Below are 27,923 nucleotides of genomic sequence, written 5' to 3'. Positions count from 1 at the left end.
AAAGATCTAATAAAGATTAAATTATGCCTCTTTGACTGAGCCAATGTTGCTCACGTAGAGCTGCCTGCTTTTGATTTATTATAACATATAAAATGCACACATTCAAGGAGCTGAACTTGTCTGCAGAAAGCAAAGTTCTTGGTTCTGTCAATTTGCTGTAGTGTTTAACCCTCTGTAGATCTGTGCTACAGAGAAGGATTTTGGTAAGCAAAAGCTGCTACTTAAAGCTTGATTAGCTCCTTCGGATGAAGGCAAGCCTCTGTGCCCTTTATTGTTCCCTGGGGTTCTTGTATCTGGCTCTAGTCTCCCAACCATTGTACTTCCAGATTTTTCTTTCTTTTGTTGTCACATCGAAATGACTGACAGCTAAGGGAACCATCCCTGAGGGCCAGCATGTCCTCTGCCACAAGGCATCCCCTGGGGATCCACCTTCTGGGGATAAGTATCCCTCATATACTATATCATTTCCCTGACAGTTATCTTCATAAGGAAAGATGCTCAGGGAATGTCAGCCTCTGTACTTTCCTTCTCCCTAGACTGTGTTACCCCCAGGGAACGAGAACTAGGAGAGGGTGGGATGCAGTAGGAGCAAAGAACACTTTATGAAGTAGTGTGCTTAATAAGTATTTGTTGAATGAATGTTCAATTTTGCCATCTGGAAAATTTTGAAAATACCCCTCTTTGTTTTATTTTCAAATAATCAGTAGTTTTTCAAACAGGTACCATGTTGCATAGAGAGAATTTGGTTAAAAAAATTGATTATGGTATTTGATGGGCTGGGATGAGATTTTATGGGAGTAAACAGAAATAACAGCTATCATCTACATTCATTTTTATCTTCCTTTACACACAAATTAGAAGCAATAAATGCCAAATCACATTTTGAAAGTAGGTCTATTCCAAGCTATATCAAACTCTGAGCCTTCCCTCTTTGTCAGTGATATTAAAAGGTCCCCTTACTAACATCCACAAACAAAAACATCAACTAATTAATTAATGTTGTTTACCCTTCTATTATTAACTAAAACATTTAAATAGAACGTTTAAAAATTATACTCACTGTTTCAATAAAAATTTGTTAAAATATCTGATTTTAATAATTTGATACTTTTACCTAGAAAGGATCTATCCTTTCTCAGTATTTTCAGATTTAAATACTACTTTGTTGGGTGAGGTGAAAATAGGTGGGTAGAGGATAGTGAGGATGAAAGGTATACAAATGACCCCAGGTTCTAAAAGTCTGTGTCAGGCGTGGAGCACAGAAAAGTGAAGAGAACCTGAGTTAAAATTCTATAACAGACCATTATAGTCTATTATACATTTCAAATGGGGTTTCCCATAACAATCTCAAACTCATCATGTCTAAAACAGAAATTATCTTTTCCCCAAAACTGAGTCTCTTTCTAAAATTCTCCATTTTCATTGATGACATCATCCATTCTGCTGATTGCCTGTGTTTGTAACCTTGGTATTATTGTGGATTCCTCATATATTTCCACCTTACCTATCTAGTCTCCTGATAGATCTTTCTATTTTGACCTGCACAACATCTTTAGTAACTGACCTCCTTTTTCACAAGCCTTAATTCAGGCCTTCACTTCCAGCCTGGACTATTGCCATGACCTCCTAATTCACTCCACTCTCCAATTTCTCTTCTACATAGCTGCCAAAATGGTTTTAAGTATATTTCTGACCATATTACTAATCTACTCAATAAACTGTAGTGACTTCCTACTATCTCCAGGATAAAATATAATCTCCTTTGGCTTTTAAAGTTCTTTACAACCTGGCTCTAAACTAATTTTTCCAGTTAAATGAGACATTACTTTTATTTTTTTCCTCCATTGTGCAATTCTCCCCTTCTTACATTTTTGTTTTCACTGGAACTGTGATTTCATTGTCATCAGATACCCTCATGGAGGAAAATATCTCTGAGAATTTAGGCTGGCACATGTTTGGCAACTTAATTAATCACAGAATTGCCTAGGAGCATTGAGAAATTACAAAACTTGTCCATAGTCACATAGCCAGTATGTGTCAAAGGCAGGGCATGAATCCTATATTCATGATTTTGAGGCTGGTTCTCTGTAGAAAATACAAGGTTACTTCTCCTCCCAGTGAATAGACAAATAAAACACAAAGTTCTGTCCATGGGTGGGGGTGCTGAAAAGTATGACAGAGGGAGGGAGGAAAGGATCAGGAATGGCCTCTTGTAGCAAATGACACTTGAGCCAAATCTCAAAGAAAAGGAGGGTTTCTGAGAGTCAGAGAGCACAGCTTATGTAAAAGAATGGAGGTGGGAGATGGAATTTCATATATGAGAGAGAACAAGTAGTCCAGGAAGACCAGAATGTTGGGTGTGCAATGAGAAGTCATAAGGTTTTAAAAGCTCCAAAGAAGAACTTATATTTTATTCTAGAGTCAAGAATTTTAAATTTCCTAAGCCATGGAGTGACATAATCAAATCTGTGTTTTAGGAATATTGATTTGGTATTTGTACAGAGGATGGATTGGGGGAGGGACAGGAAGACAAAATAAGGGGTTACAATGATATACTTGAGTTCACTTTGTTATTTGTGTACTTATCTTAGGTCTTGTTCTTGATTGTAAGCTTCATGAGGGAGAAGCTCTATTATTTTTGTTACATCCCAGACCCAGATTCAAGAATTGCTTTTGGCTCATATTAACTGTATGACTTTGGGCACAAATTATTATTATTTTTTTTATTTAATAGCCTTTTATTTACAGGTTATATGTATGGGTAACTTTACAGCATTAACAATTGCCAAACCTCTTGTTCCAATTTTTCACCTCTTACCCCCCACCCCCTCCCCCAGATGGCAGGATGACCAGTAGATATTAAATATATTAAAATATAAATTAGATACACAATAAGTATACATGACCAAAACGTTATTTTGCTGTACAAAAAGAATCAGACTCTGAAATATTGTACAATTAGCTTGTGAAGGAAATCAAAAATGCAGGTGGGCATAAATATAGGGATTGGGAATTCAATGTAATGGTTTTTAGTCATCACCCAGAGTTCTTTCTCTGGGCGCAGCTGGTTCAGTTCATTACTGTTCCATTGGAAATGATTTGGTTGATCTCGTTGCTGAGGATGGCCAGGTCCATCAGAACTGGTCATCATATAGTATTGTTGTTGAAGTATATAATGATCTCCTGGTCCTGCTCATTTCACTCAGCATCAGTTCGTGTAAGTCTCTCCAGGCCTTTCTGAAATCATCCTGTTGGTCATTTCTTACAGAACAGTAATATTCCATAATATTCATATACCACAATTTATTCAGCCATTCTCCAACTGATGGACATCCATTCAGTTTCCAGTTTCTAGCCACTACAAAAAGGGCTGCCACAAACATTCGTGCACATACAGGTCCCTTTCCCTTCTTTATAATCTCTTTGGGATATAAGCCCAGTAGTAACACTGCTGGATCAAAGGGTATGCACAGTTTGATAACTTTTTGAGCATAATTCCAAATTGCTCTCCAGAATGGTTGGATTCGTTCACAACTCCACCAACAATGCATCAATGTCCCAGTTTTCCTGCATCCCCTCCAACAATCATCATTATTTTTTCCTGTCATCTTAGCCAATTTGACAGGTGTGTAGTGGTATCATAGAGTTGTCTTAATTTGCATTTCTCTGATTAATAATGACTTGGAGCATCTTTTCATATGACTAGAAATAGTTTCAATTTCTTCATCTGAGAATTGTCTGTTCATATCCTTTGACCATTTTTCAATTGGAGAATGGCTTGATTTTTTTATAAATTAGAGTTAATTCTCTATATATTTTGGAAATGAGGCCTTTATCAGAACCTTTGATTGTAAAATATTTTCCCAGTTTATTGCTTCCCTTCTAATCTTTTCTGCATTAGTTTTGTTTGTACAAAAACTTTTCAGTTTGGTATAGTCAAAATTTTCTATTTTGGAGCACAAATTATTTAACACAATAGTATGTCAGAAAACTCTCCACAATTCCTAAGTGGTAGGAAAGGGGCCAACATTCTTTGGTTGAGAGTTTTCCTTATCTTCAAATTTCCCATATCAGCAGAAACACAGGTCCAATTTTTTTCCTTATCCCTGTTCTGTCTTGCCCAGTGCCTCAGGAAGAATAATAGAGACCTAATTGAGGCCTGAATGAATGAGTGATAGGAACAAAGTTGGTTCTCTAGTTAGTTTTCTCTGTACATATCAGCCCCAGGTGTCTCAATACTTTCTGTCATCAAATGTTGCTGCTTTTCCTTCAATGTTATTTCCTCCTTTTCTCCCCCAAAATATATTCTGTTCTGTTCTGCCTTTGCCTCAAGAGAAGAAGAGGTTAATATAGCCTGTGGCTCATTTGATAATCATCATCACCATTATTTTGTTTTATTTTATTTTTTTACTAATATTTACCTAGAGCTTTAAAACTTACCAAGTGCTTTATTAGTCATCTGGATTTAACCATCAGTCTTTAGTGAGGTAACTAATACACTATTCCTTAAGCACAATTAAGATGGAACTTACTATAGGCTTTAAGACTAAAATGAGAGTTTATAGTTTAAAGTACACTACCCTTCTGCATTAAGAGGAAGCTTTCTTTCATCCCCCTAGTGATCAGTACCCCTTATATGATCTTGTACTTAGTTATGTGTCTATATGCCAAATTTTGTAGTAGAATCTAAACCCTTTGAAGACACGAATTTTTTTTTATCCTTTGTCTATATTCCTAGGATAAAGGATCCACAGAATAGACTTTATTCATTCAATCAAGAAGTTGGTTGAATAGCTCCATATATTGTCTTTGATTTTTAGTTTTTTCTTTAAGGAAATATTTCCTTCTACTCTGTGTGAATGTCTATACTATACTAAATAAACATGTGTATATGAATATGCATACATAATCTCTTTTATATATATATACGCACATACATATATATATATTTATACACACACTGTCTCTTATATATATTTATATATGAGAGAAATGTATACATATAAAGTGTGTGTGTGTATCTTTATACAGATATAAGAGAAAAATTTTTATATATATGATGCCCATATAAGGGAGTCAGCCATTCTGGGTTGAAACCCCACCTCGGATTATGATAAGGTCACCCTTGAATTTTCTCTTTGAAAACATGTCTCCTTGTTTGATTCTGGAAGACTCCTGATTATGAAAATAAGCCCTTGTTAAAGATGAAAGTCGGTGTCATTGGCTGGTACTAAGCTGTCTGCTGCTCTGTTTGCCTTTAAGGCTGGTATTGCTGTAATATAGATCTTGGTGTTTTGAACCAGAGCATTCATTAGTGGTGCATACATTTTATCTTCTCTGATTTCCCTTGTCTGGTTAAAGAGCTTTAACAAGGTGGGCACTTAATCTCATCCTTACATCAGACTCCAGAAGGATGCGTAACATTCTCTAATGGTTGGAATTAGCATGGGAGGGAAGAAAAGCAGTGGAATTATAAAATGGGTTTTTAGGTTTTGTGCATTAAGTATCTTCTGCCAAAAATACACAAGTTGCTTTTCTGTTTTTTTTCTTACTAATTCAGAATCCTTCTCTTGGTCATTTTTTAGGGCCAACAAAGATATTAGGCAAGTCCATGGTGTTTGGGAACTGTCCACTGACATTTACAAAAGGGCATATTCTTTCTATCTTCTTCCCAAGGGCACCTAGGTCAACAGCACATCCTTTGCTCCCAGTCTCATTGAAACCTTGGCCATCTCTTGCCTGTATTCAGTAAGAAAACATCTTTGTATTTGCTTTGTGATCCTAAGTTGGAATGTAGTGTGCACTGGAAACCTGAATGTATGAAACTGTTCCTTCTACTCCAGCCTGGCTCTGGGAGAGAGCTGGGCTTTAGCTGCCTGTAATGAGAATTTGATGTGACTGGAAATTGAACAGAGGCATCTTTTTATTGATGGTGCTGAGGCCTTATAACCATCATCGAGTGGCAGAAGTTATTATTTTGCCTTAGTTTTTCAGCTGTAAATCCTCCCAAAGCTACATGAGAAAATCCCCATCCTTGTTAGAGCAACAACAACAGAAGAACTCCTGAACTTTTCCTTTACGTTCTCACTGAGTAAAATAATTTGGGTGGAAGATCTCTCTCAAATTCTCTTTATATTAAAGGCCTCTTTTTCTTTCTTTAGGTCAAAACGGCCTCCTGAGAAAATCAAACCTTTCCTCTTTTCCCCTTCTGAGAATATTGGTGGCAAAGAATTCTGTTCTTTCAGGCATAAACATTGAAAACTGAAAACTGCAATCTAAACTTCTGCAGAAGATGTTCTTAAACTTGGATTCATACTCTCTGACCATGTCAATAAAAATATAGTTTCTCTTTTTCTGCAAGTAGGTGCACATAGATTTATTTTTAAAATTTCCTTCAAGTATCTTGCTTTTGCTTTTATATAGAAAATACTTCAGTCCTGTGTATTAAAGTTAGAAACTGTTTCTTTATTTAACTTTGTATTCTGAGAATTTAACATAGTGCTTAGACCAGTGGTTCTCAAACTTTTGTTCTCAATATCTTTATCCTATTAAAAATGATTGAGGATCTGTCCAAAGAGTTTTTGTTTATGTGGTTTATAATTATAGGTTTTGATCACATTAAAAATAAAAACTAATTATGAATTTGTAGACTCTCTGAAAAGATTTCAGAGATTCCCAGGATGCTCTGGACCAGACTTTGAGAACCACTGACAGACTATTAAAAATATTTGTTGAGTAAATGAATGTATTGTCTCAGAAGACTGAACTGGTTGGTATAAATCCTTTCATTTCATCCAATTCTTCATTTTATAGGTGAAACTGAGAAACAAAGAGTTTAGGGGATATGTCCAGAGTCAGAGGTAGATAATTAGTGCCAAAGCTGGTAGCTGAACTAAAGTCTGTGGACATGAGATCTAGGACTCATGTGTCTCACTTTTTTCAGATGATTGAGCCAATTACTTTGGGTGCAGAGAGAACCTTTCATTCTCAAATCAAAGCTCTGTTGAAAAGCTAAATTGTTTTTGATAACACGTATTTGAGATGTAGCCACCCTTCTTCAATTGACAAAACTTCAAGTTAGTAATCATATCTATCATCACAAATTGGGGAAGATAGGGATTTATATTCCTCTTCTCTAAAGATGACAGCAGAGAGGAAAATTATTTCACTCTGTCAAAAAATATTCCTTTGTGCAGTTGCCAGGGACAAGACATTGACCTATGTGGACTCTGGGACTCTTCTAGTGTGTCATTTCCTACATTCTTACATTTCTTTACTTCCTAAGTACCTTAACAGTGTAAATGAGCATGATTCCTGCTTTTGCCCTCAACAGCAGTCGAGCTGCTAAAGAGTATGGTTGTCTAGAATGCATAATTGACACCTTTCAATAGCTTTCACATTCTGAAACAGTATATGAACAATTCCCATTAAGTAAATTCTAAAGAGCAAAATTATATCTTGTTCAACCTATCTATGCTCAACCTTTTACTCACTTCACACCCCTCAATGTGGATGTGACAATTTAGAGTCCAGGGGTCCTCAAACTACGGCTGTGGACCAGATGTGGCATCTGAGGACGTTTATCCCCCTCACCCAGGGCTATGAAGTTTCTTTATTTAAAGGCCCACAAAACAAAGTTTTTGTTTTTACTATAGTCTGGCCCTCCAACAGTCTGAGGGACAGTGAACTGGCCGCCTATTTAAAAAGTTTGAGGACCCCTGAATTTTAGACACTAAGGTATGTGTCAATACATCCATGCCCTCTTATCTTGTGGGATTCTTGTCTGTATCTTTCTATAAATACTCCATAGGAAGTCTTCCCAAGGTACTGGAGACTTCCTTTGGTTCTTAGAAAATTATGGGACTACCAGTATAACAACTCTTGGACCATCCATCTATTACTCTTCACTCTCAACATACGAATGGCCCGCCTCCTTTTCCAATCAAGTATCTTTGATTTTGTTTATGGGTTCTTTACCTAAATGGAGAAGAAATTTTGCAATCTGGAATTTCACTTGGTCAATTGTATTACATTTATTTGTGGGTTCCCTGTAACAAGACCAAGCTACATAATTGGTAAGTTAGCTCTCGCATGTTGCTTTGTACAAATGCTTTTTCAATTTATAATGGTAATGTGGTCATTATTTCCTGAAGAAAAACAGGTGAAGTCAAACACAGATTGCAGACTCACATCATTTTATACCAAAATGAAAGCTTAGATCTGATCCGCTAGCTGTGAGGCAGATGTCTTTTTGGATTTACAATGACATCTCCATGCAATCAGGATTAAGAAGTATTTTGAGGGGGGAGCCTCCCTTGCTGCATCAACAGCTGACTGCCTCGCATGAGTAAGTCTCCACCAGCTGCTGGAAGTTCTGCTGGAGCTCTAAGGCTCTCACTATTCTAGGCGTGTACATACATTTGGACCAGGGTGGTAGCTGTGGGGGATCTGATTATGGGGGGGAGCAGCTCATAAACAACCACAGACTTTGTCTTCAGGAGTCGTGACCATTTTTAGCCTATTTTTGAAAGTAACATAGAAAATACTTTATTTGCTTGAATCCTTTCAATTTTGAATGTGTTTTCTATATGGGATATTTGGTCCTTTTCTTCTACTATGACCTCTCTAATGTGAGAGTTCTTATCTTGGGATCCATGAAGTTGTGTTTGTGTGTTTGTGTATGTGTGTGTGTGTGTATATATATATGTATATGTACATATATATATTTGTATATATATGTGTATACATATATATATATATATATATATTTATGTAGTTACACATAGACAGGTAGACTTTTTCAGTACAAGTGGTTTTCTCCATAAATACATGTGTTTTATTTTATACATTCAGAGCCATTATCCGGAAAAGGGGTCCATAGGTTTTATCAAGTTTTCAAAGATTACAGAAAAGGTTCAGATTACATGTTTGAATATAATGTCAAGAGAGATAAAGAGACTCCAAAAATATTAGTCCTCGCACATCAGCAGGACAACTCTTTGTAGATCAGAGGGACAACATTTTTGGTTTCAATCTTTGGCCAGTATTTGATCCCTCAGAATTTACTTATGGGCAACCCAAGGATTTTCCCGTTCTTTCTCTGAGAAATATAACTCAGGAATTGTGATCAAATCACTCAAACTCTATGTGTGCTTCAGTAATGTTTCTAGACCTTAGCTATTCGCTCAGCAACACTTATTTATTCCTGCATAGTCCCCCACCTTGATGAAGGCACAAACCTTGCATTTCATAAATACTTATATATACCCATAGAAAAATTTACATGTCAATATGTACATATAAGCACAAACAGACCTTGACTTCATAATCTACTTGAAAGATCAGATGCATATCATTGTAAAAAAAAAATATATATATATATAGAATTAGAAGGTCACAAAATAAGTCTTTGTGGGATCAGAGGGAGTTACTGATAGGGGAAATAAGAAAAGTTTTCATGAAACATTTTAAGTTATATTTTCAATCATTTACGACTCTTTGTGACCCCATCTAGGGTTTGCTTAGCCGAGAAACTGAAACTGCAGTTTCCTTTTCTAGCTCTTTTTACGAATGAGGAAACTGAGGCAAACAGGCTTAAGTGACTTGCCCAGGACCTCACAACTAGTAAGTGCTTGAGGCATGATTGAACTCAAAAAGATAGAGTCTTTCTGACTCCTGAACTAGAACTTTATCCACTGTGCCACGTAGCTGCAGATTTTATATCTAGCATGTATTTTAAAGAAAAATTGGAATTCTAAAGATGAAAAATAAAAAGAGGGCATTTTAAGCAGAGGCAATATCCCAAGGAGAGATGTGAAAATGGGAAATCCCGGAGTGTGTTCCTACAGTAGGATACAGTCTGCATTGCCTGGAGTGTCTGGAGGAGTTTTTTGAAATATGCTATAAATGGACATGATGGAGTAGGGTATTATGGAGGGTAGATTGAGGTAGAAGATTTTAGAGGGTCTTGAATATTAGAAAGAAAGGAATTTGAAATTTACTTAGAAATTAATGAGCATTTTGAGTGAGGATACTATGGACCCCAGAAGTATAAAAATAGGCTAGTAAAGAAAATAGAAGCCTATTTTGCCTTTCTTTGGAATCATTTTAGGGCTATATGACAGCTGAAAAATTTTAGACATTGAAATTATTTAATATTCATATTGAATACTTTTATTAAATGTTCAGGAACTTCTATTTCACTGGGCTCAAAATATTAAGTATATAAATAAATATTTGTAATACTAGGTGAAAAGGAGAGATTTAGAACCCATAAACTACAGCAGCATTCTTTTTTGGATTTTTTTTCCACCTAGAAAGTTTTGGGAAAGTCATATAGAATTATAAAAATGCAAAGTTAAAATGAGTCCTGATTAATTTAGCAAAGCCAAGTCAACCTATGTTTAAATACAATCCTTATTCACAATTTTATAAAGAAAAAAATAAGAAAACCTTGGGAAATTGTAGTTATTTTACAAATAAAGTTTGATAATTAGAAATAGACCTGAGAAGTCACAGAAAGTAATCTTCCAAGTAATTAGACTTTTAATAAAAATATAAATTTCAAAATGCCTGTGCTTTCTTACTGAATAGACTCAGAGGCTTACTCATTTTCTTCCATTAGATAAAGACTAGAGCTTTTTTGTGTTGAAATCATATTTGAAAGCAGAAAATATCAGATGCTCTTGGTCAGTGGGAGATAAAAGGATTAAGTATAAATAATTCTTGGTTAACTTAACCAGATCCCTTAAATACAAAAATTGCATTATTTATAGATCTTTTATAATTTTGTTTTATGAGCTTATCCATTAAATAGATATGAGATGCTGGACAATCCCCTACCTTTTCCTAATTTAAGAACTCACTTTCTCTACTGGTGTTCCAGAAGTGATACTTTTTATATGAGCCTTTACATGCTCTGCAATTTTAAAATGTACCCTAGGATTATTTGCTGGTTTTTGGAGAAGTATATATTTGAAAAACAAAAACAAAAAGTGGCTCTCACCAGACCCCATTCTATAGAGCTTATGAATGATGATATGAGAAACTTAATGACCACTATCATTTATATAGTTCTTACCATGTGCCAAGTACTATGCTAACCACTTAAAATTACTCTCTCATTTGATTCTAATAACAACCCTGAGAGGGAGGTATTATTATTATGCCCATTTTATAGATGGGGAAATAGGGACTAACAGGGTTAGTGACTTGCTCAGGATCATGCAGTTACTATCTGAGGCTGGATTTTAAACCCTGATCTTCTCTGTCATTTATTCTTTGATCTTTCAAAAGAGTCACAATCAGTATACTGTATTTTATAAAGAACACTAAATTTTGAAAAAAAAATGAAATAATGTGTCCAGAAAATGTAAAAACTTGTGAAAAATATAAAACTTACCATATAGTAATTTTATACTAATTTAATGTAAATAACAAAAAATGGATAAAACTAAAACTGAAATGAATAATAAAATAATAGAAATTTGTGGAAATATAGAAATATTAATATAGAGTAATATAGAAAATAACTAATATAGAAATGTTAATTTAGAAATATAGAAATATTAATAGAAAAATAGAAATGTAGAAATAGAAAATATGAAATTTGGTATACACCAATTTTATACTAATTTAATTTAATACTAATTTAAACTAATTTTATATTAATTTAATATAATATAAACAAAATTATATATGAAAACAATTTATTATAAAATAAATAGAGCATATATTTTTAGCAAAACTAGTGAAGGGTTTAATATATCAAGGTTAGAACTTAATATTTTATCTTAGAGATGTTTGGGAGTTACTGAAATTTTCTCAATGGAAAAATGACCAGATCGCCTAATCTTGCCATCTCCTGCTATGCTTTAGGAAGATGGCTGCTTATTGAGTATTAGAGAATGAAAAAGAGTAGAGATTAGAATCTAGGAGCTTAATTTGCATACTATTTTAATAGTCCAGACAAAAGGTAACCAGGGCTTGAACTAGGCTGCTGGTCATGTAAGAATTGGAAAGTTGTTGAAAATACTTGGTAACTTGAGAATTGAAACACTTGGATCAAGTGTTCTTCTTGAGTTCTGTGATCTCAACAAAGATAAGGAAATTTAGAGGAGGGGTGAGTTTGGGGGAGTGGGCATTAATTTCTATTTTGATGACGATGAGTTAGATATGACTGGAAGAATGAGTTAGATATGTCCAGCCGGTAGTTTAGGGTGTCAACTTACTTTGGTTGTTGGTTATTGTCCTTTGTTCTGAAAGAGGTCTAAAATGACATTATTATATTAGACACAAGTTACGATGTCCAGTTGTGGCTGATCAGAGCAATAGCAGCTTGGAATGCTCTGACACAGGTCGGACACAAATAATCCTTATGAATATTTTTTGGGGGGGCTTCTCCAACTTTGTACATCTCTTGTTTCTTCTGAGTTAATTCAATTCTGCTTTGCTCTCAGGGCAATCCTGTGCCAGAATTCATTCTAAAATTCTTAAGAGAGAGCTTGAGAGTATCTTTGTATAGCTTTTTCTGACCACCTTGTAAGCACTTACCCAGTATGAGTTCTCCATAAAGTAGTCTTTTTGGCAAGCGGGTATTTGGTATTCTAACAATATGGCCAGCCTAACGGAATTATACTTTCTACAACAGGGATTGAATGCACTTTCATTAAGAGTTTGGCTAGAGAGGAGAGAGAGAGGCTTGAAGAGATCATTGGGATCAAGTGAAGGATTTTAATGAATGATGGGAGTGAGCTGAATAATTTAATAGCAAAGTAGGCAAGGAATTGAGAATTTTGTCTTTTATTCCAGAGGCAATAGAGAGCCCCTGAATATTCTTAATCAAGGAATTGTTATAGTCAATTTTATATTTAGTAAGATTATTTTGGCAATTTTAATTGAAATAAATTGAAAATGGGAGACTTGAAGCTCAGAGTACAGTTTGAAGGAAATTGCAGTAGTCCAGGTGAGAGGCTAGGGGAGGCTATATGGGAGAGAAAAGTTTAATGAATGAGGGAAACAAAGAAAATGATTGAGGATTGAGCTGCCATAGGAAACAAGATGGTGGAATGGGATCAGAGACACAAAGGGATGGCCTTAGTGTGGAAAAGATTGCTTCTTTCTCTAAAAGTAGATAAAAAGTAAAGAAAATAGGGGTTAACAGAGAGGGATTTTGAGATGAACAAAGAGGGGAAATAAAGATCTCATGAAGAACAGTTTCTGGGTTTTTTTTGTTTTTTTGTTTTTTTGTTTTTTTAAATAAAAGTGAGAAAGTTCCAGGTCCTCTCCTGAGAGGGAAAGAAGTGCTGTGGGTGGATTGAGGATAGAAGATTTGAAATAGCTGCTCTTGAGAGTAAGAGAATCAATAAAGGAGATTCAAAAAAAAAAAAAAACAGCAATGTTGTATTGCCTACAATATTGTGATTATAGCACAACACACATTTAGAAGGAAAGAACATGGTGCATTGGAATTCACAAAAGATTTGTAGTCAGAGGATCTAAGTCTGAATCCCATATTGGTTTGCTTTTTGTTTGTTCTGATCTCGGGCAAGACTCTTCCCCTTCTCTCTAAACCCCAGTTCTCTCTTCCACAAATAGGGGGAAGCTAGGTGGATAAAGTAATGGGCCTGGAGTTAAAAAAAAAAAAAAAAAAAAAAAAAAACACCTGAGTTCAAATCTGCCCTCAGACCCTTCCTAGCTGAGTGATTCTGGGCAAGTCATTTAATCCTGTTTGCCTCAGTTTCCTCATCTGTACAATGGGCATAATAATAGCACCTACCTCCCAGGGTTATTGTGAGGATCACATTAGACAATAATTTAAAATACATAGCATACTGCTTTGCAAATAATAATTACTATATAAATGTTAGCTATTGTTATCATAATTATTTTAATACTGACTTAATGATCTAAAGGTCCCTTCATACTCTTTATTTTGTAATGAATTAAACTTGATAGGCTCGAGGCTTCATGTAAGGCTGAATGTTCTGCCTGAGAAAATAACCCAGAAGTACGCTGGGGAGGCTGCAGGCCACTATCTAGTTTAAGACGTTGCTAAGGATATTTATGGTATGATTAGAGGTCTCTAAGAGCTGATGAAACAGGGCTTTTACTTACTTCAATTAAGCTCTTTGAAGATGTAGGAGGTGTACAGCTACTGAGGATCACTCATCCTGTCAAAGGTGATTACTCATGAGGTTTGGATATTCTTGGGAAAGTATGAAAAAGAGTGGAGAATAAGCCCAGATTAGAGTTGGGAGCCCTGTTCCTGTTGGCCCTGTCTCTCTCTCTCTCTCTCTCTCTCTCTCTCTCTCTCTCTCTTTCTGTCTCTGTGTCTGTCTGTCTCTGTCTCTCTCTGTCTCTCTCTCTCTTTCTCTCTCTCTCTTTCTTTCTCTTTCTCTGTGGGTAAATACTGCCCAAAATGTTTCTGCATTGCAGGTCTGGCCGTAGGACCATTTATTTTGATGGGAGAAATTTTCCTTGGGGCCTAACATTTTCTAGATTGTTAAACTTGTCTGACAAAGGATTTATCTTGTTCATCTGAAACAAGGGTGCCTATCCCTATTCATGTTAATAAATTAATAACCTGTGCTTTTCATGATCTTTTTTTTTCCAATACTGGTTTCCTTTGCAAACCTGTGAGTTTTATTTTATTTTATGGATTTAAAAACATTATCTTGAGAAGAGGGCCTTAGACTTCGCCAAACTGAACAAAGGGATTCATGGCAGAAAAAGTTATTTTTTCCTTCCCCTCCTCCTAATTTGGCCCTCACAAAAGGACTCCAGGCTTATTACTTTTATTTTATAGAATAAACAAAATTGGGGAAAATGTTATGTTCATCTTGTATAAAATGTACATATTGGCTTTAATTATATACTACAGTCTGTCATTTTAATTTTAATTTTATTATGTGTTATACTTGCCTCTCTCTCTAAGAAAGTCATAAGCTATTAGTGTCTGGTGCAGCTCTCTGGAAGTAAAACTGATTACAAGTTAGAGAAAAGTCGCCTATCTATAGTAGTAAATTGTTTCTCACCCAGTTTCCTATACCAATGAAATCACAGATTAAGTAAATCCCAGAAGACTTTCTTTCATACATATGCACACACCTATATAAAATATGTGACATCACCTGTATGTATACCTGCATGTAAATGCATGTGAATGCATATGCACAGATGGGCAGACACACAGATGTTTGATGACCTAGCTTTCCTGCCTCCCTTTCTATCACTGGTTGTAGTTTTACTCATATTTAAGACTCCTTGGCTGTAATGGGGCATTGGATTACTCTTTGTTCCTCATTGGCACTTTTCTCCCCTTTGCCACTATCACTCAATAATATCTTTTTCTTTGAAGTTCAATCTACATTTTTCATCCACTCAAGATTCTGATACCTGAAATTTAAAGACCCCAAGAAGACTTGCTTTCCTTCTTTATGAATTCCTTACTAATTTCAATGTCCAACTCCTATTCTCTTATATTAAGGGATTTCAAAGTATATATTCCTACTCCTTCAAAAACTCCCCCTTCCCAGTTCTTCAGTTTATTCCTGTCCCATTTACTTCATCCTATCACTGCTACACATAGGTATGGTCACAGCTTTGATCTTTGCCATCACCTGCCAATGTTCCACATGCACATTGATGAAAGCTCAAATTTCTTTATCTGCTCATTATTTCCTTCTGCTTTGCAACTCCACGTCCTGCTCTTTGTCCTTCCTATATCTTCTAATTTCTTCATTCTTTAGTTCTTTCCCACCTTGTCATCCCAATACCGATTACAGTCTTTTCCTTTATGTTGACCCTTGGACAAAACAACTGGACTGTCTACTAGCCATTTCTCTTAAATCCCTTGCCTATTTGTTATATCAGAGATCTTGTCCTTCCAAATATCAGCTTTGGATTACTCCTGTTACCTCCTAGCTCTGCTCCTACTCAGATGCTGTTGAAAAAAATCAGAGAGAACCACGACACAGCCATGATGATTATGATAAAAATAAACTCTTTATAACATATATAACATTGAGGAATGTCAAATAGCATTCAGATAGTGCTTTAAAATTTGCAAAGCACTTTATGTTAACTCATTTGATCCTCTTCAAATTGATGCTAGGTAATCTTGACAGTGATTCCCTGACTTCCCTGGTGATCCTTGCACCTGACATTCCATCCTGTCCATTTCCTACCCATTTCCCCTGGCTGTTTCCCTTGCCTGAAATCTCCTCATTGCTTCTTTCAATTCTCAGCTAAAGTCCCACCTTCTGCAAGAAGCTTGTTCTAGTCATCCTTAATTGTAGGTAGTCTCTGAGACTACCCCCAATTTATCCTACATATATCTTGGTTGTGAATAGTTGTCTATTATCGTGTATGTTTCTTGCCTTGTGCTGTGTTTCTAATTATTAACAAAGTCCCTGAAACATAAGAGGCAATTAATATATACTAATAATGATTGACATACATAGAAATAAATAAAATATACACCTTTATAAATGTACTCTGATATAACTAACTGCTTAGAAATAACCAGGGAAGGGGACATACTGAAAATAAATTAAAACCTGAGCATAAGACAATAAATTCAGTTGATTTGTAAGATTGTAAGTAAATGACAATATATGAATCTTTCTTCCTTGGGGTTATGAGGAGACTTTTAAATGTCCATATACTACTCTCTCTTTTCTCTCTGTCTCTGGCTCTTATATATGAATGTATGTATTTATGTATGGATCTGTCTGTCTATATACAATCTTCACTGATGTTCTTTGGTTCTTTTCTTTTTTTAAAAAAAATATTGTCACTATTTTCCAATAAGTATCACTCCCCAAAGTATCCCCCTCATCACAAAGAAGTGCATGAAAACAAAACTGATCAACACATTAGTCACATCCATCCAACATTCCAGGAGATTTAACACCTTTGAAAGTCAAAGGCTTTCGGTCTTGTTTTCTTTTACATCATTGTGGTAATTATGTAAATTGTTTGCTGGATTCTGTTCATATTCCTTTGCATCAAGGTTCCTGGGAGTCTCCCCACATTCTCCACACTTTTCATAGTCATCATTTCTTAAGGTTAAATAATATACTTTTAAATTTCATGTGTATTATTAACTTAGTCATCAAAACCCCAAAAATTTCATTATGCAAAGAAAAAAGTATTAAATATGAACTTCTGTGAGAAAAAGTACACCTTAAATATAACACGGCTATAATAGTATCAGCTTTTTTTTTGGTTCTGAACTTTAAAAAAATTATTTTGTTTTTTAAATCTATCTTTTCTTTCCTCTTTTTGTATCTGTCACTTCCCACTAATTTACCCTTTCCATCTTAGAAGACCTTTTTCATAATAAATAACTATAGGTAAACAAAAGAAAACCAGTATTTTGGTGATTGAAAATGTGTAGTTCATTTTGTACTTATAGTCTACCTCTTTAGTAAGAAGCAGCAGACATACTTTATCATTGGCCTTCTGAAAATATGAATGCTAACTATGTTGATTAGAGTTTGAGGGCTATTCAAAGTTCTTTTCCTTGCCAATGTTGTGGTCGTTATGTAAACTGATCCCCTGATTATGTTCCTGTCACTCTGCATCTGTTCAAATGCATCTTCTCAAGTTCCTCCAAATTCTTCATATTCAGGATTTCACATGAAATAGTTATATTCCATTAAATACATAAATTACATTTTGTATATCTTTGTCTATTTTTGACCTCCTTGGTGAAAAGGACAAATAGTTATATGACAGGTTCTCTAGTTGGTTCCAACTAATCCTGAAAGTACTCATTTGGATCTTTTGTGTCTTTTTATCCTTCCAATTCCTTAATTGAATTTTAAAAACTGACTAAAATTAAACATAAGAATTATTAAATGCAATTTCATTTGACTTAAGACAAAGGCTAACTCTCAGGTATTTCTTTTACCCTCAAACAGTGTCTCTCTATTTTTTAGACCTTATGGAACTTTGGATAATATTCTTTTGTCTACCTGTTAAGAATAGAAGGAATACAAATGTAATTAGATCTGTGTTTCTAAAAAAAGGTCATTGTGATCTGTATTTTCACTATTTCTTTTGAAAGATAACATTGAGAAATACCAACACATAAAAAATCCATTTTTCTTGAATGTAGCAATACTCCCAACAAAACAGATCACAAATTCCTTGTTTCTTTTAGTCAGTTCTTTGAGGGGCAAGTAAATCACTCACTTTTTTATGGTCATGCATCTCGTAAATGTCGGCAATCTCGGTCTTCATGCCTTCCAAATTTACCACTCTATCCATTATGCCATATTGCCTCTTCCAAATGAGAGAAATAAGTGGAAGCACATATTCAAATATGAAGAAGAAAAGTTCTATAGCCTATAAAATGGTTATAACCAATATATGTAACCCACCCAATAATTATATATATTATATATGCATAATATATGTATATATATATAGTCCAAACTCACCTTATTACCCACCATCCATCATCATAAAGATAATGTCCATCTGTAACAAAAAGCTTTCTGTTTGCCCCATTGAAAGTTGTTTCCAGCACTTTAATATGAGTTTTACCAATGTAAAATTTTTAGAGAAAAGGCTCTGTGATTTTTACCTGAGACATCCTGTCATGGATGACATTCTGGCACTGCCACGAGATACCTACAATCTGGGGAATGACATCTATTTGCTTTTTTCCAGGTGTAATTTATCTTTGCTTTTAGGACAAAGAAGCTAATACCCTGTAACAGTGGTTTCTCTTAGAGATGAGTTGAATAGAATAGAATAAAACATATCTTAAATGGTCACATACCATCGTGGAGATCATCTAAGAATAGTGACAGTCATTCTAATCTTTTTATTACAAGTTTTGTGCTTGATTATCCTCAGTCCTTTACTCCTATGATTTGAAATTTTCTTATGACCCATGTCATAGCACTCCAAGTTCTGAGATTACACTGAATGGATTCAATACAGAATGTTACAGCCTCCCCAGACTAGAATTCTGTGCTTTGATTTTGTCCCTCCCATAAGCGGCTGGGAGTCTCAGAATTTAGAAATATAGCTTGTGTCTAGGTCTTCTTTAGTTGAGATAAAAGAATCTCCTCTGTAAGCACTGAGGTTAATAATACATTATAGAGTAGGATAGACATTATTTCATCTCATACTGAAAGCAAAATACATATTATAGGTTCACAATAGCCAACATACAATTAGTATGATTTTTTTCCTCTATCAAGTAACTCATCCCTTCCTTTCACAACCCTATTTACACCTGCACATTCATAGTTGCATCCTATAGTTTAGATTCCCCTCAGAAAAGAAAATAAATTATTACAGATAAATCCTGTTATCCTTGTGATCCCTACTTTTATTTCTAGAAACTATACAGTCCTTCTGCCTCATCATAGAACTCTAAATGCTTGGGCTTACCTGCCAAAGGAAACAAAATTATTGTAATTTGATATTTTAATATCCTGTTTTCATCTAGAGACTGAAATGGGCTTTTAGATTTACGGTACTACTCTGATGACTTGAAGTCCTCCAGAAAATAAACACAACCAGAATTGTTAAATTCTGTTCTGGTGAATTCCATTTTAACACAGAAGCCCCTTTAAACATCTAGCTTTATGATATTCTCCTGGGGGCTTTGATTGCCACAGAAAAAAAAAGAACATGGGATTACCAGAGAGACAGCCCCTTCCTATAAAATCTGCCCTAACACATTTTAGCATGGTAATTATTTTTTGGTCAGTCAATAATAAGCATTTATTAAGAACTTGCTATAGGTGGCAAGTATTGGACTAAGCACTGGACTAAGAGAAATGTAAAGAAATGTATATATATAAGATATATACAAATTTGATTTTTCTCCAGTTCTCATTTTATTTTTTAATTTTAAAATGCAATAGAATTTCATTTTTTCCCAATTATATATAAAGACAACTTTTAGCACTTTTTGGTAAGATTTTGAATGCCAAATGTTTCTCTTTCCTTCCCTCACTTCTCCCCTCTTCAAGATGCTAAGCAATCCAATATAGGTAGATTATACATGTGCAGTTGTGTAAAACATATTTCTACATTAGTCATGTTGTGAAAGAAGAAATAGAACAAAAGGAAAAGAAAACATGAAAAAAAGGGAAAATAGTATACTTTCATGGACTTTCAGATTCCATAGTCTTTTCTCTGGAGTGGATAGTATTTCCATCATGAGCCTTTTGGAATTATCTTGGATCATTGTGTTGTGGATATGAACAGTCAAATGTAGTTGATCATCAGATAATTCTTGATGCTGAATCAGTCTATGTGAGTAATGATTGATCAGGAATTCAAATTTACTCTTAAGTCTGTTCCTTTATCAATGGTCAGAAAAGGACACACACTCACAAATACACAGACACAGAGAGCTAAATCTATGATGAAAAAGCTCTAAAACACAAGGGTAAATTTGACCCACAATAATCTGAGACTGAGTCAATCGATTTAACCCCAATCCATGAACTACAATTAAAATACCAAACAAAAGCTGACCTCGAGATATACTCATTGGATTGATTATATAACGCCCTTTTGCTTTCAAGAATTCTGAGTCTTAAATCCTGGCTTTTAAATAAAACTTCCATCCCCAGTGGAATGTAAACTCCTTGAGGACACAGATTAGTTTTAGTAAACATTTGTTAAATTGAATTGAATCAGTGATTTAATTAGATTTTTCTCCTAGAATTAGGATAGCTTGGAATCAATGTGGAAATTTATGCAAACACTGTACCAATTAGGACCTCACCATATTGAAGAGGAAAGTAAATCTAGTGGCTATATTTTTTAAGTAGTTTAAGCTGTCTGTGAGTTAATAAAGATTCCAGGTTACAATAACATATTTGAGTGCCCATTTTGAGCCAACAGCAATAGGGAGCTGATGGCTAAATGAGGAAATGAAAGTGGAGAGCGAATGATGTTGAAGTTATGCCAGTTCTGAGTTTTCTGTTTTATTTTAATTTTAGATACCGATGTTACTAACAGCTATGCATATTTAATAATAAATTAAAATGACCTTTTGGTTACATAGTGTGACTTTTTCCTAACAATTTAAACCCATTTAGAAAGAAGTCTTTCATTTTCATTTCTGCCTATTATCTAACAGCCTAATTGTCATTTGGAAGGGGATTACTTGGATGGTATTAGAACAGAGTTTGCATAATTTCATTTACTGGAGAACAGAAAAACTTATGCTTACAAAATTTGTGGCTTCCTGAAAAGTAATATAGTAATAAGTACAGGAATAACTGAAGTAAGCTTAATTAGGTAGGACCCAAGTAATACTAAGTTTAATGAAAAGTAGCATCGATTCTGGTCCTATAATTAAATAATAGAGAATACTAAGGAAATCTAGCAAGTTTCCTCTTCTTCCCCTCACCATTTGGGATTAATGCATTTAGATCTAGAAAATTGCTTTTCGGTTTGCAAATCTAAAAAAAGGTAACTTTTATATAGTATACATGCACCTGGGATGCCTTAAGAAATGGGCCTTTAATACTTGTTAATAGAATCCTTAGCCACTATCATGATAGCTTTTTTTGTCTACATAGAAAAAAAAAGAAATGAGAAATATTTTTTATTTTTTCATGACCGTGCCATATTTTTCTTATACCAGTGCTGCTCATTTAGAACAAGGGAGATTTACATTGCTTACAATGTGTAAAGAGACTAATATACTCGGTGGGTTTTACTTGGCATATGTAGCATCTCATTTAATCTTCCTGACTTCTGGATTTTGGAAGGGTGGCAAATAATCTAGCTATTATTGATGCAGCAATGAGATTTCACTGCTGTAATATATTCTTTGTTTCAGAGGAAATCAGCTCCCTCCTTAATCAGTCACTGAAGACGAGTACAAAAAAGCCTGTGGCCCTGGAAGTCAAGATTAATTTTCAGCACAAAAAAGGGGAAAATTGTAACATACTTTTGCTGTTTAATATTTCTCTCCTTGCTTATGGATTAAGTTTCACATGCATTTTAAGCAGTTGCTTAGTGTGTGTTAATTTTAAACAGAATAGTTATTCAAAGAGTCGCAGAACTTTTACATTTTGCGTCACAGATGACATTTTGAGGAAGCCATGAGATTGTGTTAGGAGACAGTTTCTCTGGGTGAGCAATGAGGTTTAATTTATGTTTTGAGAAAGAACACCATTTGTTCTAGGTCACAAAATGCCCCCTCCAAAATGAGTTGTGTGATGTGTTCCCAAAGTCTGGATCGTTTAATTCAATGGTTTTTGCCTTGGAAGTAGCACTGCTTATCTGAATGGTTCAGTTTCTGTTAAAATGAACATCCTTTCCTTTGAAAGCATTACAGGATTTCAGTGTAGAATGGTCCTTAAGTATCATTGGGCTGATCTCGTTTTACAGAGGAAATTGTGGTTCAGGGAAGGAATTCACTTGTCCAAGATCACAATTCGTAAGGAGCAAAACTCGAGGTCTTTCTCTAACAAAAAAGTTTCTTTTTCTTTTCTTTTCAATCTTAATTCCATGTGCTTCTTGCACCCTTTAGCACCTTGTGATATAAAGCATCCCTTTTCTCTTTATGTCTTAAATCTATCCATCCCCCTTCACCCTCACCCCAGACAGCTTCTTCTTTTGTAAATTTTTCTGGGTCTTTTCCAACAAAAAGAAGAAAATAAATCTAGAAGCAAACAGAAGTCCTTCCTGTAGACTGTTTGGTCCCAGCACTGGGCTACCTTAATATTTAGTCTCCTTTTCAGTGCTAAACTTCTTTAAAGTCTTGGTCTGGCAATTTTACCACCTCATCTGCCACTCCTTTCTTACTCCTTTTCAGCCACTTACATTCTTCTGTGTATGTTGGCAGTGATAGATGTACCCTGGTATGATAGTGGGTGCTTGGAAATAAAATGCTGAACTTGTAGTAGGGGATTTGAGTCCAGATACTTGTTCTTTCTGGGCTAGATATCTAGGGTAAGTTGCACCCCTGGTAATTCTTGATTCTCTGGTCGTCTCATCATTTCCTCAAAAGCCTTGCCCCTCACTAGAGACTATACCTTGAGGGTTTTAACATCTTTTTTTTTTATCTGCAACTGCTTTCCTAAGACCCAATGTAGAACAGCTGCTGTTGATGAATTTAAAAAATTCGGTAACTGTACTTCAATGTGTTTCTCTTTCTAATTCTATAATTTTATTTTTTATGCATTTAAAACTTGATTTTGAGTAATGGACCAAAAGTTTCATCAGCCTGTCCTAAGATTCTACAACACAAAAAAAGCTTGCGAGCCCTTCTCCTGATCCATTATTTCCAGAAAACTTCATATCACCTACTTTTTGCCACCCCAGACACAAATGTCCCTTAAGATTTTGGGGTTGACTAAAGTCTCCCTTCTGGCTCAAAGATTTCATTACTCCCAAATCTCTCTGTAAATCCTGAGAAGAGAATGTTTGTCCCTCTGACATACAAAATCCCTTAATGCCAGTTACACATCATAAACACATCACACATTTGTGACTCCCTAATTTCTGTCTTTAGTTCCTGATTTCCAGACCCACATTTCTGATGACTTACTGAACATCTCCAGCTAGATGCCTTGGTTGGACTTCAATTTCAATATATCCTAAACTAATTATCATTACTCCCCAAAGATGCTTTTTGACCTGACTTTCCTATTGTTTAAACTCCGGGAGATACCAACTATAGTGATAAAGACAGAGAGGGATAGTGGCCAGTCCTAGGATGAGGCTGCATAATATTTGCCCAAGGAGTCATCCCCATTTTTACTGCTAGATAATGACAGTGGAAAAAAAAATCAGTATGAGATTCTGAATTCTCCCTATTTGGCTTGAACTTTTCTTCCCCTTCACATACTTTATATGAAATTTGGCAAACTATAGGAATTGATGAAAGTTCTGAAATTTCCTGTCCCTCATGTATCCTTAGTTTGAGTAAAGAAATGATTTAAAAGAGAATGATAGTTTTTCTTCTTTCCTCCTTTCCCTCCCCTTCCTCTCCTTCTTCCTTCATTTTTTTTCTTTCTGAAATAAGATGAATAATGAGTAGACTTAAAAGCATACTATTTCCTGAAATCAACTGGTCATTAACACTAGGTGATGGTGTATGATATATCTCAATGTTTTTATTCAACAATAATTGGTATCTTGGAGTACTGAGTGAAGATCAAAAGAAAATAGATTTAATTTATGCATTTCTATATCACTTCAATGAATTTAGCTCTAATGCTCTCTGAGAAAGCAAGGATATAAGCACTGAAACACAGGGTCTCTGCTTATAATTATGCTTTCTTTTTAAAAATATTCTTTTGTATGCAGAAAATATGATCACAGCCAGACCAAAAAATGGCCAAAGCTAACAAGAATTTTACCCACTAAAATTCATTTTTAAGAAGAAATTCTGAGTGTCTTTAGCACAATAATAAGCAACAGTCATTCTAATAACCCTAAAGCAAAGCTGTAACTAGGAAGAAACAATCAAGACTTTCCTCCAGGGCACTGAAACTGAAAACAATAATTTTACAAAATTGTGTGGAACTTTCAATTTGTGTCCACTACATTTTGGCAACCCTTTGACCTTTTTGCCTGAGCAAAATCAGCTGAATTTAGCATCTAGTTAGTAAGAATAATAAGTTAAAAATCAGAAGATACCAGATGGCATGTTTCCAAATTCCAAGTAAACTCTACTTTTTATTTGTTCTGCTGTGTACTGCCCATCACTGCTGCCCAATAATAGCTTTCCCAACATCTCTGCCCTAAAAATGTTCCTAAATTTCTGAATGATAGTGCTTTGAATTGACTTTTCCTTTCTACCACCACCATCATCATCACACTACAGAGTGTCCTAAGTTCTCTTCCTAAGAGGAATTGGTATCCCTGCGTCATTAATTGAACTCTACTCCGTATGACTGTACTTTGCTACTTAATACTAATATTTATCATAAAATTTTTAATGTAATTATCATTTTGGGAGTCAATATCACATAAATAGTTGATTTTGGTGTTAAGAAGATCCAGGTGAAAATCCTGCCTCTTGACCCATTCACTATGGTGCTACTTGATCCTCTGAATCTCTCAGAGGACCCTTCAGATGGTAAAGAGCAGAGCAGGTTATAGGAGTTCCTCAGAGGTCTGGCTAAAAAAAAATCAAAATTAACCCAGTAATTTTTAGCCCTTTCTCCTTGTGTTGTGGTCCTCCTTTGCAGTCTGATGAAGCTCTTCTCTGAATAATGCATTTTAATTAATTAAATAAAATATATAGAATTTCAAAGAAAATGATTTCATTGAAAAACCATTATATAAGCATATATTCATATAGAAATGTATATGTGTATGTGTACACAAACACACATATACACATATTTAAGTTTACAGATGCCAGGGTAACCTCTGGTCTTAACCTCTGACTCAGGTAAACTTGTCAATGGCTAAAATTTGGGGGTGCTTTATTGGGTGTACCAAGGAATGAAATATTATATGAATTGGCTCATGGAATGCCTTAGTCTACTGTTTTGTGCTTTATAGACATGCCTTTATCAACAGAAGAGAGAATGTCTCAATAGGACTTTGCTTTTATAAGGGAATTTTATGTTTAGTGATCTTTTTCCTGAAGTCATTTCATTAACAACTTGGTGCATTTTTTCTTCCCACATATTGATGGAGCTTTGAAAAAAAATCACCTAAAACTGTGCTAATTAATTTTTGCTATAATCCGACAGAACATATTTAATTACTCACATTTCTTTGTTTTAAGAAGAAAAGATTCAGAATTATTTACTTGAGTGATAAAATAGACTGTCTATACTATAGCAAAAATAAAGGGAAAAAACAAAGACCTGTAAGTCTAGTTTAATGCTTACTTAGCCCCTTAAGTCAGCCAATCAAGAATCTTCATTTGTCAATTTTTAAATTATTATTTTTTATGCACTTATGGTGTTTCAGACACTGTGCTATAAACATGGGATATACAAAGAAAGGCAAAAAGCTTCTGACTTCAAGGAACTTATATTTTAAGGTAGGAAAAAGCGTAAGGGATTTACATTCAAACATTTATATATATATACAGGATAAAATGAACTCAGGAGGAAGGTACAGAGAGTTGGGAGGGATGTTCAGAAATGAAGATGATATAACATAATTTTTAAAAATTTGTTTGAGCCTTTAATACAACAGAGTCTCTACAATGTCTGTATCCCAAAGAGATCATAAAAAAGATAAAAGGACCCAAATGTGCAAAAAATCTTTGTGGCAGCTTTTTTTTTTTGTAGTGGCAAGGAACTGGAAACTGATACTCATCAGGAGGAGAATGGCTGAATAAATTGTGGTATAAGAATGTTATAGAATATTATTGTTCTGTAAGAAACCATCAGCAGGATGATTTCAGAGAGAACTGGAGAATCATATGAACTGATGTTAAGTGAAGTGAGTAGAACCAGGAGATCATTGTACACAGCAACAAGAAGACTATATGATGATCAATTCTTATGGACGTGGCCCTCTTCAACAATGAGATGATTCAGGCCAGTTCCAATGATCTTATGATGAAGAGAGCCATCTACACCCAGAGAGAGGCTGTGGGGACTGAGTGTGGTTCACAGCATAGCGTTTTCACTCTTTATGTTGCTGTTTGCTTGCTTCATTTTTTTTTCTTTCTTATTTTTCTCCTTTTTGATCTGATTTTTCTTGCTCAGCATAATTGTTGTGGAAATATGTTTAGAAGAATTGCACTTGTTTAACCTATATCTGATTGTTTGCTGTCTAGGAGAGGGAGGAGGGAGGAAGAACAATTTGAAACAGGGTTTTGTAAAGGTGAATGTTGAAGGTTATCTTTGCATGGATTTTGAAAAATGAAAAGCTATTGTTATTAACAAAAAATTTGATTTAGGGAGGAATTAAATTCAAAGGGATATTGACAGAAGTGACTTCAGGTACATAATTAGATTAAGAATTTTTGAAGGAGTTAGATGTTGCAGTGGATAAAGTCCTAGCCTTTAAGTCAGGAAGGCATGAATTCAAATTAGATTCTTACTAGGTGTGTGACATTGGGCAAATTACTTAACCCTGACTGTCTCATCTCCTTCCCCCTCCCCCCAAATTAAGAGTTCCAAATCTTCTGTATGTGTATGTGGTTATATATGTATATGTGAGTGTGGGGATGTGTGCAATGGGTCCTTTAGCATTTTTGGTGACTTGCTTAGATCTTACAGTTAGTAAGTAACTGAGTTTGGATTTAAACTGTGTTTTACCTGTCTAGCTGCCTCTACTATAATCCCTTCTAAATCCTCTTAATCTATGATCCTAAAATTTATTATTAGCTAAACTCCACAAGACAATTTGTTGTTATGTTAGGAAAGTGATGTGAATGCTCATTTGAGTCCTTGTAGTAATTGCTTTAATGGAAGATCGTTATATTTATTAGACCACTATGATTAAAATTATATTTTTAAAACAAGCATGTGTAAAAAAAAAAAAAAACTAGTTAATTCAGATGTGAATAACTAAAACAGTGATGTAAATAAAATGTTTTATTTACAAAACATCTGCCTGCGTAGAAGCAGACTGTATTTCCTTGGGCAAATACTTTGCTAGGTCTGCAAAATGGCCCTATGAATAGTTTACCACTCATTTCTGGTTGGCATTTGTATGAAAGCTCACTAGTATGGGTAACCTTCCCCATCTCACATACACATAGTGTTTTTTATAGTAATATTTTGCATAATGCAGATTTTTTCAACTGGCTCTTGAGTACAAAGTAAAAAACACAAATTTGGGCTGATTCTTTATTTAATTACATAAAGAACTGAGCTACCCAGTTGTAAAGGCATTCTGTGAAATTAAGCACTAGTCTCAATTCAATAAGCATTTATTAAGTGCCATGCTCTGCTAGTGCTGGAAATAAAAAAATAAAAATCGAGTCTTTGCTCTCTCAGAATGTA

General features: G+C 34.8%; 1 protein-coding gene across 3 annotated transcripts in view; it reads left to right on the top strand.

Moving 5' to 3' along the window:
• Positions 1-27,923, top strand: part of INPP4B (inositol polyphosphate-4-phosphatase type II B) — a 767,278-nt gene that overhangs the window by 151,662 nt on the left and 587,693 nt on the right. The window lies entirely within an intron of this gene.

The sequence above is a fragment of the Sarcophilus harrisii genome, chromosome 6 (genome assembly GCF_902635505.1).
Source record: "Sarcophilus harrisii chromosome 6, mSarHar1.11, whole genome shotgun sequence".
Lineage (NCBI taxonomy): Eukaryota > Metazoa > Chordata > Mammalia > Dasyuromorphia > Dasyuridae > Sarcophilus > Sarcophilus harrisii.
The sequence above is the reverse complement of the archived record's forward strand: the minus strand, read 5'-3'. Positions and strand labels throughout refer to the sequence as shown.